This window comes from Panthera pardus, unplaced genomic scaffold (assembly GCF_024362965.1).
Source record: "Panthera pardus isolate Hobbes unplaced genomic scaffold, ASM2436296v1 HiC_scaffold_17, whole genome shotgun sequence".
In the NCBI taxonomy this organism is placed as follows: domain Eukaryota; kingdom Metazoa; phylum Chordata; class Mammalia; order Carnivora; family Felidae; genus Panthera; species Panthera pardus.
The window spans coordinates 31,886,331-31,902,021 of NW_026526732.1; positions in this window are offsets into that span (position 1 = coordinate 31,886,331).

Genomic DNA, 15,691 nt, shown 5'->3' on the forward strand with positions numbered 1-15,691 from the left:
CACGTTTTCAAAGGATTTGAATGGAGCCCCACATGCAAATTATGTTCCCTGAAAAGAAAGCTTTCGCTGGCAAGTTGGCTATCCAGTTCTTGCGGCCATGGCATAGAGACACAATGTATTTTTAACATTCTTGTTTTGCTCTTGTCTTAACTGACACTAGTAATTTGAGAAACGTCGAGGGCGTTACTGAATATAAAGTTGAGGAAAAACAGCTCTTCGAACTATATTGTTAGAAGTAGGATGAATATTCAATCAAAGATGAATCAAAAAGTTTAGATGATGTATATGGGCACATACCTTCCTGAAAACAGACTTTTCCCCTGACTCTTTCCTCATGATGTGGTATCCACAAGAATCGCACTGCAATTGCAGCCGATTGTATTCTGAATGATAGAAATCTGCCCCACACTTATTTGAAAGTTCTTTTTATAGATTTATTGAATCTCAGGGCTAGAGATGATAGATGAACTATTTCACTTTGCGGAAGAGGAAACAAGTTTTGAGAGCAAAGCTATTTGCCTGAAGTTAGAGAAAAAAACCCAAGATTCTGAACGCTTAGCTAAGAAATAGGCTCCCCACTCTTCAAAATGGTTGGCACCACATTTCATACTCCAGTTTTCTTCAATGCTTCTTTAGTCCTCCTTCAAGGCTTCATAAATATTTATTCACCGCATGCAAATCATTGTGATGAGCTCTGGAATACAAAGAATAGAATATGGTCTCAAAGAACAGCTCATTGGTAAAGAAGACTGACATAACAACCAGTGGTTCTAAACTCTTTAATGGCTTACATAGTCCTCTACAAGACCCCTAACTCACGTGTCTAGCTACTACTCTCCATCTTCCTCCATGCTCCAACCACACTAGATGTTTCGGGCTCACCGAACGGGTTTCTCCCACCTGTGCCATCACACCTACCCACTTCCTGGACCATTGCTTCTCCCCTTCCCTCTTCATCTGACTGGCACCGTGTTATCCTTCAGGTCTGAGCCTAAATGCCTATTCTAAGAGAATTCTTCCTTGACCCATAAGACTAGATTAAGTTTTCCTGCTAATGCGCAAACATTTGCATAATGCCTCTTTCCCTTTCTGGACTGGTGAGTTCAGTAAGGAGAGTGATAAATAAGTAACATGTTCATTCTTGTATCTGCATTTACCTAGTTCAGGAATTGGCACTCCGTACAAGTTCAATAAATCTAGGGAATGAAGGAATTTGTTTAGCATACAATAGAAGCACGAATGTAGTCAATTCTACTTGGGGGGGCGGTCAGTGGGTGTCATCCATGTGTATGTACTTCATTTGAAGGTTTGGGATGAATCTCATAAAATCAGGTGGATACAATTTCCCACCTTCTGTTTTAGTAAAAACAAAAACCAGTAAAGAAGACCAGTTTTCAGCTCTACTATCTATGCCCCAATTTATTTCCTAATATAGACCCATACATAATCCTTTAGCTCCCATTCTGAAATCCAAACGAAAATCTGAAAAGAGACATTTTTTTCATAAGTGTGGGTGGACAATGTGACCTTAACTAACATGAGGTAATATTCTTTATCCCATTTTATATGGATATTCGTGTTTTGCTGCCGAAATATCAATGTTATTAGTCCTTATCTCACATTGTCTGAACGTCTGTTCAGCTTCAGAAATGTTTGGCCTTGAACCCCCCAAGGATGTCATATATCCCTAAATTTGAAACACACCCAGTGTCAAAAATTTCTGAGAAGGAAACATGAACATGTATTGATGTACTATCTTGTGTTGTATGCAAATTATTACATCAGTGTTCTCTCTCTTTTTCCAATGCTCTCCCTGATTAAGATATTTCTCTATTGAGGGGCACCTGGGTGGCTCAGTCGGTTGAGCAACCGACTTCGGCTCAGGTCATGATCTCATTGTCTGTGAGTTTGAGCCCTGCATCGGGCTCTGTGCTGACAGCTCGGAGCCTGGAGCCTGCTTCGGATTCTGTGTTTCCCAATCTCTCTGCCCCTCCCCCACTCATGCTCTGTCTCTGTCTCAGCAATAAATAAACATTAAAAAAAAATTTTTTTAAATGTTTCTGTATTGAGAAGGATAGAAGTAAGAAGCACAGAATTTTAGAAACCTAAAGCTCCGGGAAGAAGGCAGATCCATATGGGCTGTCCCTGGAACTGATGTGGTCCTATATCCTAAATAAAGGTCCAGAACCAAGAGGTCTTCTTCAGGCTTCATTTTTAAAGTTTATACAATTAATGAGGTGAAGCCTTGCTGAGCTCCTTTATTCTATGGGGAAAAAAAATAGGGGCCTCCTGAGGCCAAGCTTTTGTCCTGGGCCACAGAGCGGGTTTACGGCTACTCGATGTCTAGAAAGCAGTCACTTGGCTCCTTGTTTAGTGTTCTCTCCCCTCAAACTTATACCATTCAAAGAGCTAGGTGGAAATATAAAAAAAAAAAAAAAAAAAAATGGAACTTCAGTGACCTGAAAAGCACAGGAAAGGCTATGATAACTTCATTCTTGGTGTTTTCATAGGAGCATACTTCTACACCCCAGGCCTGACCCCCAGGCCTCAAACGATAGGAAACAACCAGGAGCATCACTATTAAGGACCAACTGTGAACCAAGAGATTGGCGGGCAGCGTGACAATGTCAGGAACCTGAGAGAAAGAGGGTGTGGATGTGATCCTAGACCACTGGAAAGCACACAGTGGGTGGGTCTAGAAGGAAGTGAGGGAGAAAGCTTTCAAATATTTCCAAGATAACAGGCTCATTATCCCAGCATAAGCCTCCAGAAGCTAAAATTAGGACAAAAACGTGTTGCTAAAACTAAGTCCAGTCCAGGGAGCCCCCAATAAAGTCAGCTTTACCAACGAATACAGGAAAGATGGAAGAAAGACTTTTAGCAGAGACAAATAATAAATGTTTAAAGCCTTGTTCTGAAAATGTGGGGAAGGATAGTACTAAGAGTTTCTATGTTTAAGAAGGGATTTTAGTTAGTATAAACAAATTATAAAAGCAATCCATTTATTTGCTTGAGGTAATGTTGAAATGTTGGCGAAAGACTGAGCAATGAGAACTCGTCCACTTTCTGAAAACAAGAGTGATCTTGGAGCTAAAAGAGAGGGAAGAGAAAAAGCCAAAAAGAACTGAAGTCCAACATAACAGAAACACCGTGTAGTGTCTATTAAGTGAACCCAAGCCTCTGTTGACACATGATGAGGGCAAGCAAGAAATCTTGTTGCCCAGCCACTGCAAATGGTGAAGAAAAAATGAACACTTGAGCTTCATTCAGGAGCAATGACTAGAAAACAGAATGGATTTAAAGGGAACACCCCTGTTGCGTTCACTTTTCACTTAGGGAGGTAACTCATGGACAAAGGAAACGATTTCATGAACAAGATGGATGGATTGGCCTGAATGCTTTACAGTTAGGTGGATTATTAATCGGGTGAAACTCGGTGCTAACCAATCACCGTGGAGGGAGGTCCAGGGGCATTTTACAGGGCTCTGTTCTCAGTTCTGTCATTTTCTACTTTTTTTTTTTTTTGGAGTATGAAGGAATGAAGGTAGCAAATTTTCATTTGCTACAAAGCCAGTTGAGTGATAGAGAATAAAATATTCTTGGCAAAGGAGAAATATGGCTTCCAGCAAAACAAAAATGTCTAGTGATTTAATTGGTTTAAGTGGCTGGGAAGTTCAGCATTCCCCAAACGGAGTTCATGGCTCCTTCACAGATGCAGCATCCCTGAATGAGGGAGACAGAATCCTTCACTGCTCTACTCTAACCAGACATTCCTGGGAGTTGTGCTCATTTCTGGGAGCCATGCTGTACAGGAGGCGAAATTGCAAAGACAGACAACTCCAATTAGGAATTGAGACAGTGCTCCAAATTATGTTTCTGGGGAAATTTTAAAGACTTTGAGAATTTTTAACCTCAAGAGTAGACTTCAGTCGGGTGTGCCCACTGCCTTGAAATAAACTTTGTCACATGAAAAGGGGATTATTGCTCTAGGGGACACAAAGGTCCAAACGTCAAGGACACAAATCTTGGTTCCATATAAACAAGTTGCCCAAAGAACAGAATCGTACTGCCTCCTTCTCTCTCAGAGCAGGCAGCTGAACAAAGTATTCTCTGACCGGGCACAAAGTATTCTCAAACTTTGAGTCAGCCTTTGAGCAAAGATAAAGAAGGATGGTCGAGAACCGTATCTCAGCAAAGCTATCAACTGAAAAAGAATGTTGATAGAACAGATTGTGTTCTTTTCTTCCATTTGAATACACTCCACTGTCTTAAGTATAAAGAAATGAAACAAACGTGTTACTGAAAGTGGGCAAAGTTAAAAGCAAACAAACAAACAAAAAAACTAGTCTACAAAGAGTGCTTATGTTCTTAGGTTCTCAGCTATATACCTTCAACATGGAAACTAAAAATGTGAGTGTGGCCCGTACCGTGCTGTTGGGCAAGCACAGGACGGTTACCGACCATGTTGTTCGTCGACCCATTTCTACAATACACAAAACCAAAGGTTTTAAATCTACAAAAGTCTGAGTCCAAGAAACCTTTTGCCCGAACTCCCTCTACACGTTAGTCATCTACACTAAATCATATTTAGATTTTGGCAGGCAAACTTCTTGGAAATAAAATCATTTTTAAAAGCACGGATTTTTCTATTAATCTCCAGGCATGAATGGAATTTTTTTAATGTCAGCCGAATGTCCACAGTGGGAACTTAAGAGCAACTCACCCATTTCCTTTCAATGTATATGTTAAAAGGGCTCTATGAATAAATGCATAATCTAAAAAATTCAAAAACAACAGAGAGGAATGAAAACAAAAATCAGTCTGCTCTTTTGTTCACAATTTCCAAATGAGACAATAACACTGCCATTTATTTAACAGGCAATATCTATCAGATCAGTTCTGAGGTTAAGAATGTATGCCCAGGAGATCATCTCCACATGCGGGTCAGTTCTTAAAAGGAAAACAAAAGCTCCTCAAGCTTGTCCTATCTTGACACGCTTTCAGATGACAGAGGGAAAAGAGGGCAGCCTTCCCATTACTTCATGAAGGTCGAGAGTATTTAGTAATTCTTGGTGGAAAATGTTATGGAAGATCCATTAGAAAAAAGACTAGATTGCCACATTTCTGCTGCCTCGGGATAGGACCACAATAAATTGGCCATATTTTCCAGGAAGAGAGGGAAATATCCAGGCAGAGACTCCTCTCATGGCAATGTTTTCAGATGTCCAGAGAAGTCTCGGAGGCTTTCTTGTTGGCCGCTGGGCAATGTGCAAAGCCATGGGTCATTACCCACCGGCACGCACCTACAGAGAACTACCTCAAATCCCAGATACGCTATGTTTGCTCAAAGACGTGCTCTGTGGTATTCAGAAGTTAAGGGAGATATAATTTATGGCATGAATATGTGCCTTCTGGAATGACTAAATTTAGAATTTTCCATAAATATTATCGAAGTTACATGATACGTTCTACTGCTCCCCCAATAAGAGTAAGTGGGTTTTGTGTTTCTTTGTTTGAATGGCACTGCATTTCCTTTTGTCTTTTTTTTTTTTAACACGGGGGGTGGGGGGCAGTAATGATCCAAATGCAATAAGGACCTCTCTGCACACTACATAGTATTAATTACAATGACAATGATGCTCCAGAGACACATTAGTGAGGTATTGCTTCCCAAACGACAGTTCAGACGGGTGCAAGATTTTTACTGGTACATGCCAAGGTTTTTACCAGTATATTAGGAAATAAGAAAACTAAGAATGTCGTGGTTGTTTACCCCAAATGCATTCTATTGAAAAGATTGTCATTTATGCTGATAGCATGTCATTTTTATTCTCTTGGTCTTAAAAAAAAAAAAATCTAAGAATAGAATGACAGTGTCGGGGTGGGTAAGATACGTTGCTGTTTTGTTGCCTGAAGCCACAAACAGCCAGAAAGTGACAAACCTGAAATCTACCCTCAGGCTATGCCACTCCGGAGCCTGCACTCCTAACCAATATGCCCTGCTAGCTTCTGGTACCTCAGTGCCCCCATCTGAAAAATGGACAATAGTGAAAGTACTCTCCTCCGGCTGTGAAAATTAATGAGCCAATATTTGTGCAGTTCTTCAACGGTGCCTGACATACAGCAAGTTCCGTATGAATAATTGTTGAAAAACAACAAAAAGTTAGTGTTTTATCCGAATCACACAGCTAGTAAATAGCAGAGCCAGGATTCTAACCCACACCGTTTAGCTGCGTCTACACCCTTCACCTGCACGCACCACTGCTTCGGAATCATGCTGATTCACGCCATTAAACACCAAATGAGTGTGAGAGGCAACCACTAGGTTAAGGCATAGCCAGTTTCAAAACTATCTGGGACGGAGGCAGTCAACCGTGGAAATGGGTCGTTGCCTTGTTAGCGACTAAAAAACTAAAAATTTCATCTGGATGGGAGGAAAAGAATGGAACCAGGTGGGCTGTATTCCCCAGGGGTCCCAGCACTCTTGCAGCTGTTCCGTTGGGTTAAGAGGCTTAAAATAAAACCGAGTACAACGACCAGCATGACCTAGCCCTGCCTCAGCCTCTGTAGGAGAGAAAATGTTCATAGAAGGAATATTCATTAATTGGTCTTTAAAACTCTAGATGTAGCATTAATCATTGGTTCGCTTCTAAGTGCTCTAAGTTTTAAAAGAAGTCGTGCTTCTCAAAAGCAGACATGCACAAACACACACACACACACACACACACACACACACAGCATTTTCAATCATCATTGAGGGCCCGTTCATGATAAAACAGTAGAAAGCATGATCCCGTGGATATGGAAGGGAGGAAAAAAGAGAGATTTTGAGTTTTTTGCCATCATCTCTTACTTTGGCAGCGAACTGAAAGATAAAGTGATGGAGTCTTTACGGGTTCCTGGTCCCACATTTCTCTCTGTTTTGTCTATTACTTGCATTTCATCAGCTCAATGTAAACATCCCTGCTCTGGCTGCTGCCAGGTTAGGAAAAACTATTTAGCCTTCCAGGAAATCACCAGCACTTTGTACTTACATCTTGATGAGTGAAAATTTGATGGAAGAATGAACCAGCAGGACTGAGTGAATGTTTTGGGACCCATTACATGTTGTTATTTCTACAGTTGATCATGCCGGAGAATGATTTTGCCAATTAGCGCGGCCTCTGCAAAGCATCCCACATCAGGAGAGCTGGCTGGTTCGCGTCCTCTCCGACAGCCTCAAACTCCAAATCCGGGGCAGGTCTTTCATCACTTGTCACAGTCTTTGTAAATAACTCCGACCATATGAAAGGGTTTTCCTTTTTTCGCCGGTAACCTTGTTTACCGTATATGTACAACACAAGGGATGGCATTTTGTTTGGGACTTCTTTTCTGATTAGTTTTTCTGGCCAGGGACCCATTGTTGCGGAAACAGATGTTGTGGGGTCCAATAATAGCTCTCAGCTGCCAAAGGCAGAATAAGAAACTGTGCTCAGGACACGCAGAACATGTGACCGCAATGAGGGGATGCTGAAGGCCAAATAGAGCGAGTTGACATTTCATGGATGTAGCAACTTATGTGTAAAGGCACAGACTGGACAGGTCAGACAGGGCTCCTTCCGGCCCCTCTCGTCTGAACAACCAGCCAGGAGGGCAGATCCAGCATTAGCGCTAAGCCTGCCCCTCCCCAAGTGAGAACGCAGACATGCCCACTCAGGAACGACAGTCCAGCTGACTCACGAATTGGAACTAAAAGATCCTGTCTCACACTCTGACCCAGTCTGTAAAATTAAGCAGATAGCTCCACGTAAGCTAGTTTCATGTTGAAAATGGCAACCAGATTTTTTTTTTTGATCCATAAACACGAAACATAAATGCAACACAGGTTTACCAGAGGGGTACGCTAGTTAGCATTTTAACAACAGGCTCTCCCCGAGGGGAGAAAGTCCTGATTGCAGTATTTTTCAGTTTCCAAGGGTGTAAATATTCCCACTATGATCGATTTCAGGCTCTCAACATCACATCCCCGCGCACAGAGATGAGAAGAGATGGGTAGTGGCACACATTCCCCAACACACATAAAGAAACATCAAGAGCATCGGTAACTGAGAATTGTAGGAAAATAATTAGTGAGTCATGATGGGAGTGCTTATTGCTTTTGTTTACCATTCACTTGATTGTACACTTTTATGAGTGAATTGTTAGTAATGACTGTGCCTGACAACGGCTCCCAATATTCCTGAAAATGTAACAACGGGCTCTCACGCTGCCGTAGAAGCTAACGTCAGCACATCACAAGTCACCGTCACCACGTGAATGGCCATTTAATGCTGTTCCACTCGGAGCGTGGTCCTCAGTCCAGCAGCCTCGACTAGGAACATCATCTAGGAGCTTGTGGGACCCCATCCCACAGCCCTGGGTCAGAATCTGCATTTAACAGAATCCCCAAGTGGTTCTGGGGCACATCAAAATTTGAGAGGAACTGAGCTAATGAACAGCTTGAAGGGATGCTAATTTAGGGAAATACATACATATATAATTTATTGTAATTAAAAATTAACGAAGGGGCGCCTGAGTGGCTAGGTCGGTTAGGCGGTGGACCCTTGATTTCAGCTCAGGTCACCATCTCCTGGTTCGCGAGATCAAGCCTCACACCGGGCTCTGCGTTGACAGTGAGTGGAGCCTACCTCTGATTCTCTCTCTCTCCCTCCCTCTCTCTCTCTCTCTCTGCCCCTCCCCCTCTCACATTTGTTGTCTCTCAAAATAAATAAATACACTTAAAATTTTTTTTTCAATTAGTGAATATATACATTAAATGAATACACACACATGCGTACGTATATATTCACTTTTTAAACTGCTGGACTCGAAAGAATCTTTCAAGAAAACCTCAAATAATCAAGATGCTTCAAAACAGCTGCAAAGAATTGCTGCAAAATCCATAAGGCCCCCAGATTTTTGTTTGGCTAATTCTGGATAAAATGTGTGTTGGCATTCCTGTAGCTCTGGGACTCAGAGATTCTGCCGTTAAACCTTTGAGCTCCAATCCTAGCTTTCTGCCAAGTTTGTCAGCAGAGGAAGAGCGTAAAAATTATGAAACCTCTCTGTATCTGAACTTCCTCATCTGGACAACAGGATATTACTAGTACCTACCTCATTGATTGGTTGGAAACAGCAGTGGGCTTTAAGTGCTGGTGACTGGCATAGAGTAAAGGCTCAGTAAACTTTAGTAGTAATTATTACTATTTCCTAGAGGGGAAGAATTTCAAACTATTCTCCACGTAAACCCTAAAAGATGTTTAAAAATAAGAAAGATGCCTGTTACCTTGGCCCACCTTCTAAAAATTCAGATTTTGATCAGATTTATGCTGTTCTTATTCCCTCAAAGTATAAGCAAAGACAACAATTAAAATCACTTCTAAAAATATAACCAAATTTCAGAGTGATTCATTCTAACTTAGGGAAGTTACCTGGCTACTTCTGAGAAATGGTCTTTAAACGAGGCTCAAAGAAGAGAATGTCTCTTCTGCTTGATTGTCTCAGGTGCGGGCGCTACCTTGAACTCTGTGACCATGACCTCGGGGGCAACCAAGATGGCAGAGAGAACAATGGAAAAGAACCTAAACCTTGGGCCTGTGAGGAGCTCCAGCGTCCAAACCTGGACAACTGGAGCAGGGCCACCTTGGGACTTTTGTCATTTGTGATAACAAATAGTCCTTAATGTTTAAACTGAAAGAGTTGACTCTTTGATTCACTGGGATGCATCTAAACCACACAAATCTCTTTAGGTTAAACTGAGACTCAAAGTGATTAAAGAAGTTGCCCAAAGTAGCCGTTTGTGACAGAACCAGACATGTATTTGCAGTTGTTGGTTTTTTTCTTTTCCTTTTTCTCTTCCTTTCTTTTCTCCTCTTCTCTCCTCCCTTTTCTTAACTAAACTCAGAGTAAATTTGACCATTTCAAATTTTTCAGACAGCCAACACTGCCCATTTTTTATGCAACATGTCCAATGGTATGATTACAGCCAAAATGTCCCCACTAAGCCAAACAGGCACTCAATTCCAAATTTTGTGCTTTGAGTAGACTTTCTCTAAGTAACCATATGGGAGACAGCAACGACGGTATGAAATTACACCAACACAAATCCAAAAAATTACTCAATTATGAAAGAAAAATAATACTATTAAACTGGCTTTTTGGTGTCATCTAGGAAAAAAAAAAAACACATTGATTTATTTTTTAACTTTTGCTATATCCAGCCAATAAGGTTGGTATAACCCAGTCTATTTTCCCCTGAAATATGCAGCTCCTGGAAAATTTATTCAATAATGACTTACAAACTTAAGTTAAATCAAAAAAGATCTGACCAGGAAAACAGAAATGGCTTCAAGTGATTTTGACACTGGGAACTGGTTACACAGTGGATAGCATCCACTTTTAAGATGCTATCGTAAAAGTCAGTATTGTTCAGAAAAAGCCAGAGCAAGTAAGTTTGGTGGGACCCAGCACCATGGAGGAATCATTGCTAAAGATGCCACCAGAGGCAGAGAGTGGGCTAGGAGAAACCCTCACTCCTCTCTCCTCCTACCCTCCTATCTCCTGCCAGAGCTTGCCATTGGTTGAGCCCCACGAAAAGCCATATGGCACCAGAACCTGGGAACTACAGCCTGCAAGAATCAGGACTGGGGCAGAGTACTGAAAGTATGAGCCATGGCTCCAAGGATAACGGGCCAAGGATCCTCCTGAGGGCTTTCGTAAACATTCATAAACATTTCTTTACCAGTTTAATTTATTGTTGAGTTTTCTGGCAATTCGATTATAAATGTCACAGAGGAACATGAAGTTCAAAGATATTTTTATTCTACCTCAGTAAGTCTCCAGTCAGCACACCTAAGAATTAATTAAACTTAAGGATGATAGGGACTACTCGAACTCTCTAGAAAGAAACTTCAGCAATGAGACTATTTGAATTCAGACACCAACGGCCAAGTAGGTAGGCAGGTATTGTCCCAAGCTTGAAAATGAAATATAGGCAGACATGGGGCACAATTGAAAATGCGCGTCCATTGTCCCACTCTCTCATCAAACCAAAAGAAGGAGGATGACCAGGAGGAGAAAGAGGAAAAGAAGGAGGAGGAGGACTGAGAGAGAAAGAAAGAAAGAAAGAAAGAAAGAAAGAAAGAAAGAAAGAAAGAAAGAAGAAAAAGGAGAGAGAAAGGCACAGAGGAAGGAAGGAAGGAAGGAAGGAAGGAAGGAAGGAAGGAAGGAAGGAAAGAAGGAAGGAAGGAGGGAGGAAGGGAAGGAAGGAGGAAGTGAGAGAAGGAGGAAGGAAGAAAAGAAAGAAAACTGCACTCAAATCAGGAACATTTTAACTAGTATGCAAATCACAACATGGATATTGATAATGACCATTTAGCATTTAAGGTTCTAATAATTCACATGTCTTTCAGCATTTTGTCTCTGAAAAACACCTATTCATCTTTGTTGTGTAACTGTATTTCTATTAGCTGGGTTGAAGCAAGTGGCTATAAATTGTGTTTTATATATTTGAAAGACTTACCTTTTTCCTCTCTTATATGATATTTGTCTTAAAATGAAGTAACACATTTTCTGAAGATTTAGAGAGTTTATTCTACCTGCTTTTCTATCCTTCAGGGCGAGTTTACCAGCTTGTAGCCCTAGCCAAGAAAGAAAGATTTGTCTCATTCTCAATTTCAGACTGTGTGGAGAGAAGTCCTATTTTAATTGAAATTGAAATCCCACAATTAGGTTAGAAGAGCACTTTCTCAATGGAATTTTTTGGAAGGTTATCTTTTTCTAAGTTGAATAACTAGGAAATGAAACGGGTCATCAAGAAAATTCCTTAGGTCTTTTGCATTGCCCATCAAGGAAATGTTTAGGTCGTATGTCAATTCACTTTTTTCCTTTTTTGCCCCCCTTTTTCTATTAAGTGATTTTTATCTCCAAAACAAGATGACCCAGGGCACTACAAAATGACTTGTAAGTTGATATTGGAAAGTAGGAAAAAAGAAGTTTTAAACAAGATGAGTGTAGGAGACGGAATACCAATTACTTGAATAAGGCACATACTTTTTACCCTACACAGAAAATCAACAAAGTGTGTGAAAAAAAAAAATACATATATATATATATATATATATACTCTGTATTTAGTGAGTGTTTGGAATGAAATGAGAATATTAAACTTTATAAAGTGTGTGGTTGGTTGCATTAGATGGGTACCACTGCTTCACGAGATGGATTGATGAAACACCTTTATTGCTGTCAGAACTCAATACAACAGTTCTCATCAAGCAAAAAACACTACAGAAGTATTGTTTGGCAAGAATTTAAAGTCATGTTTCATATCAGTAGAAATTATGCCTATGGGCTTGTGTGCATGTGTGTAGACTATCTATTAACTCCAAAAACGTGTTATGGCTCTACCCTGAGAAGACACTCAAAGCCAGGATATTGAAATACTTGAACGTTCATAAGAATATTAATATATGGATGGCTCCCAACAAGAATGAGAAAAGGAATAATGTCCAGGCCTCCCATAATATTCTGAGTACTTTTCTAGAAAAGCACATGCGTTAAGCTATTTGCTCGCCCGTGTCCTCTACTAAACTTTAAATTCCTTCAAATTAGGGGTTGCATCTTTCAATCTCTGCCCTTTGTGCTGGCATACTCCAAGAAACACTGGGAATTTTAATCACGGTTTTTGAATAATGGAATGACAAAAGAAAAGTATTATGTTTACTTATGTTGAAATTCCCTATTTGCTTAGGGAATTTTCACAGCATTATTGATACTGGTCATGCAAATTAACCCCCTGGATAATTATACAAGCTTTGAGTTTGTTTTGTTCAAGCAAAAAATTAAATATATGAATTTGGACAAAATCATTCCTTAAATTTCTTATCTCAGTTTATAAATCCGTAAGATTTGTGACTTGTAATAAGATATTTGGAGACACTTAGTAAATCATAGTAATTGCTCAGTGCAGATAATTGCCACTTAGAATTTGTAAGAAATTCAAACATTGTTTTTTTAAGAAATTCAAAGTTTAAATTGTACAACATGAACCACTTAATACTACTATAAATTTTTATTGAAGAAATGTAGGCTAAACGATTAAACTATCATTTTAAAAGCTAGTTTCTATCTTTTTCAACTTTTAATTTTGTAAAGATTTACACATTACATTTCTTGAAGCAAAAGTTTATCATACTACACATGCTGTGAAGTATTTCTGAATGGTTCTTAAAAATGCACAACAGAGTGCCCAATGGTTTGGGTATTTTTTACCTGCACATTAAATTCACTAAAGATATTTGACTATTTCAAGGCCAAAGTTTTCCTAAACAGAGAAACAGTTTACTGAATGTAGTTCTATTGACTCTTCTTTCTGCATTTTCAAGGTAACCCAGTTACATAGAGGAAATTCGGATATGTTTTTCCACACCAGCTCTTTAAATTGTTAAATGAATCATCATAAGAAATAAGTTGGATGATAGATTTCATTGCCAAGTAGCTAATCCCTGCCTGCCTACCAAAATGCCCTTGTAAAGGAAATGGCCTTGCTTCCAACGGCTATTTGAGTGTCTGGGCCCGGTGGCTTGGATATCACGAGATACTCTAATCAACCCCAGTAATTCTTTTTTTTTTCATATTTTTAAATATTTATTTTTGAGAGAGAGAGAGAGAGAGAGACAGAACATGAGTGGGGGAGGGGCAGAAGGAGAGAGGCGGGGCACAGAATCCGAAGCAGGCTCCAGGTTCCAAGCTGTCAGCACAGAGCCCCATGCAGGGCTCAAACCCATGAACTGAGAGATCATGACCTGAGCCAAAGTCGTACACTTAACAGACTGAGCCACCCAGACGCCCCAGCCCCAGTAATTCTATTAAGCAATCACCTGACCCAAGGATAGCCAAGCCACAACCCGCCAATAATATCTGACATGGTCTAGATGGAAGGAAAGAAAAGATAGTTCGTTTAATCAGTCAAATTCCTTTTCTCCTCCGTGATTTTAAGTAAGAAATATCCAGAAAGCAGTATAGCCAGTTAACAAAAATGCAGAAATGACACCCGGACAGTAAGAGCCATGACTAGCTAAAGCCATAAGCCAGCAAAGTAATGGCAGAGCAGAACATGTTAGTATTAAAAAAAGAACAGACTCGTTACCCAGCAGGAGGATAGATGCTCCAACGGGGCTGTGAATCCCCAGGAAGCCTGAGGAGACAGTCTCAGAATTGTCTCCTTTCCATTTCTGCTTCATTCAGTTCCAGTCCACATATATTCTTTCAACAGTTTCCCAAAAGGAAAATAGTTTTGCTGCTTTCCTGGTAAGTAAGCATAAGACATTGTGAAACAAACAAAATATTTAATGTAATAAGGATTTTTTTTTAAAAAACCTCTAATAGCCATTAGACGTCTCTTTAGATATATACTAGAATTCACGTATGATTTGTCATGGCTGGTTTGGAGCTTGCATTTTTTAAGTTAAATGTCATGAACACATTTCCATGCTCATAAATATAGCTTTGTAGCATTACTTCTAATGGCTCATAGTATTCCATTGTATCCATATACTATAATGTCTAACAGAAATGCCTTCATAATAGACATTTATATTGTTTCCAGTTTTACTCTGTAATAAGTAATGCAGCAATAAATCTACTTCAACAATCTAAATATTGTACACGTATTTTTACTTAACTATCTAATTATTTTCTCAACTTAAGATTTTTGAAGTAGAATTATTAGGACAAATGGTATACTTTCTCTTTTTGATTCAGTAATAATATTGGCAATTTTAATTTCATAAGATGCCCATTTTTTCTAAGCCACTGTTAACACACAGTATTGATCGTTTCCAAACTGGTGAAAAATCCTATCTCATTCCTGTTTTAATTTGCTTTCCTTTGATTATTACTAATGTTTTTTGACTACTTGTTTTTTTCTTATAAGCACCTATTCATAAACTTTGCCCATTTTGCTGTCAAGATGTTGATTTTCTTTTGTTGACTTAAAGAGTTCTTTATACATCAAGATCATTAATATATTGTCTAGTGTATATATTATGAACATTACCCTAGTATGTTATTTGCCTTTTAAATTGTTTAAAATATCTTTTGCGGTCAAGAGTTTAAAACATTTTATAGTCAAAGTTACCACCCTTGTACTTCATGATTCCTGGTTTTTTTATCATACTTAGAATGGCCTTCCCAAGAATATAAAAAAATATTCATTCTAAGTTTTTAAGGCTGTTTATGGATTCATTATTTATATTTATACATTTGATCCATCTGGAACTTATTTTGGTATGATTAAAGAAAATATTTGGTTTAATTTTTTGCCTCAATCTGTAGAGTCATCCTCAGCACCATTTACTTAATAATGTATTGTTTTTCCACTGGCTGATTCAAAATGTTACTTTTATCATGTACTAAACACCATGATATACTAGAAAGCCTGTGGACATAGTGGTAAAGCAGTTTAATGCTAGAATTAGAAAGACTCAGTGCTCACACTGACTAACTGTCACTCTGAACAAGTTACTAAATCTGTCTAAGCCTCAGTTTCTTTTTCTAAAGTGTGGAGACAATAATGCCTCCTAAAACCACATAAAGATTAAGTCATAAAAAGTAGGCAGACCACTTAGCCAGGCATCTGGCATTATGAAAATCTCAGTAAAATTAGTTCCTA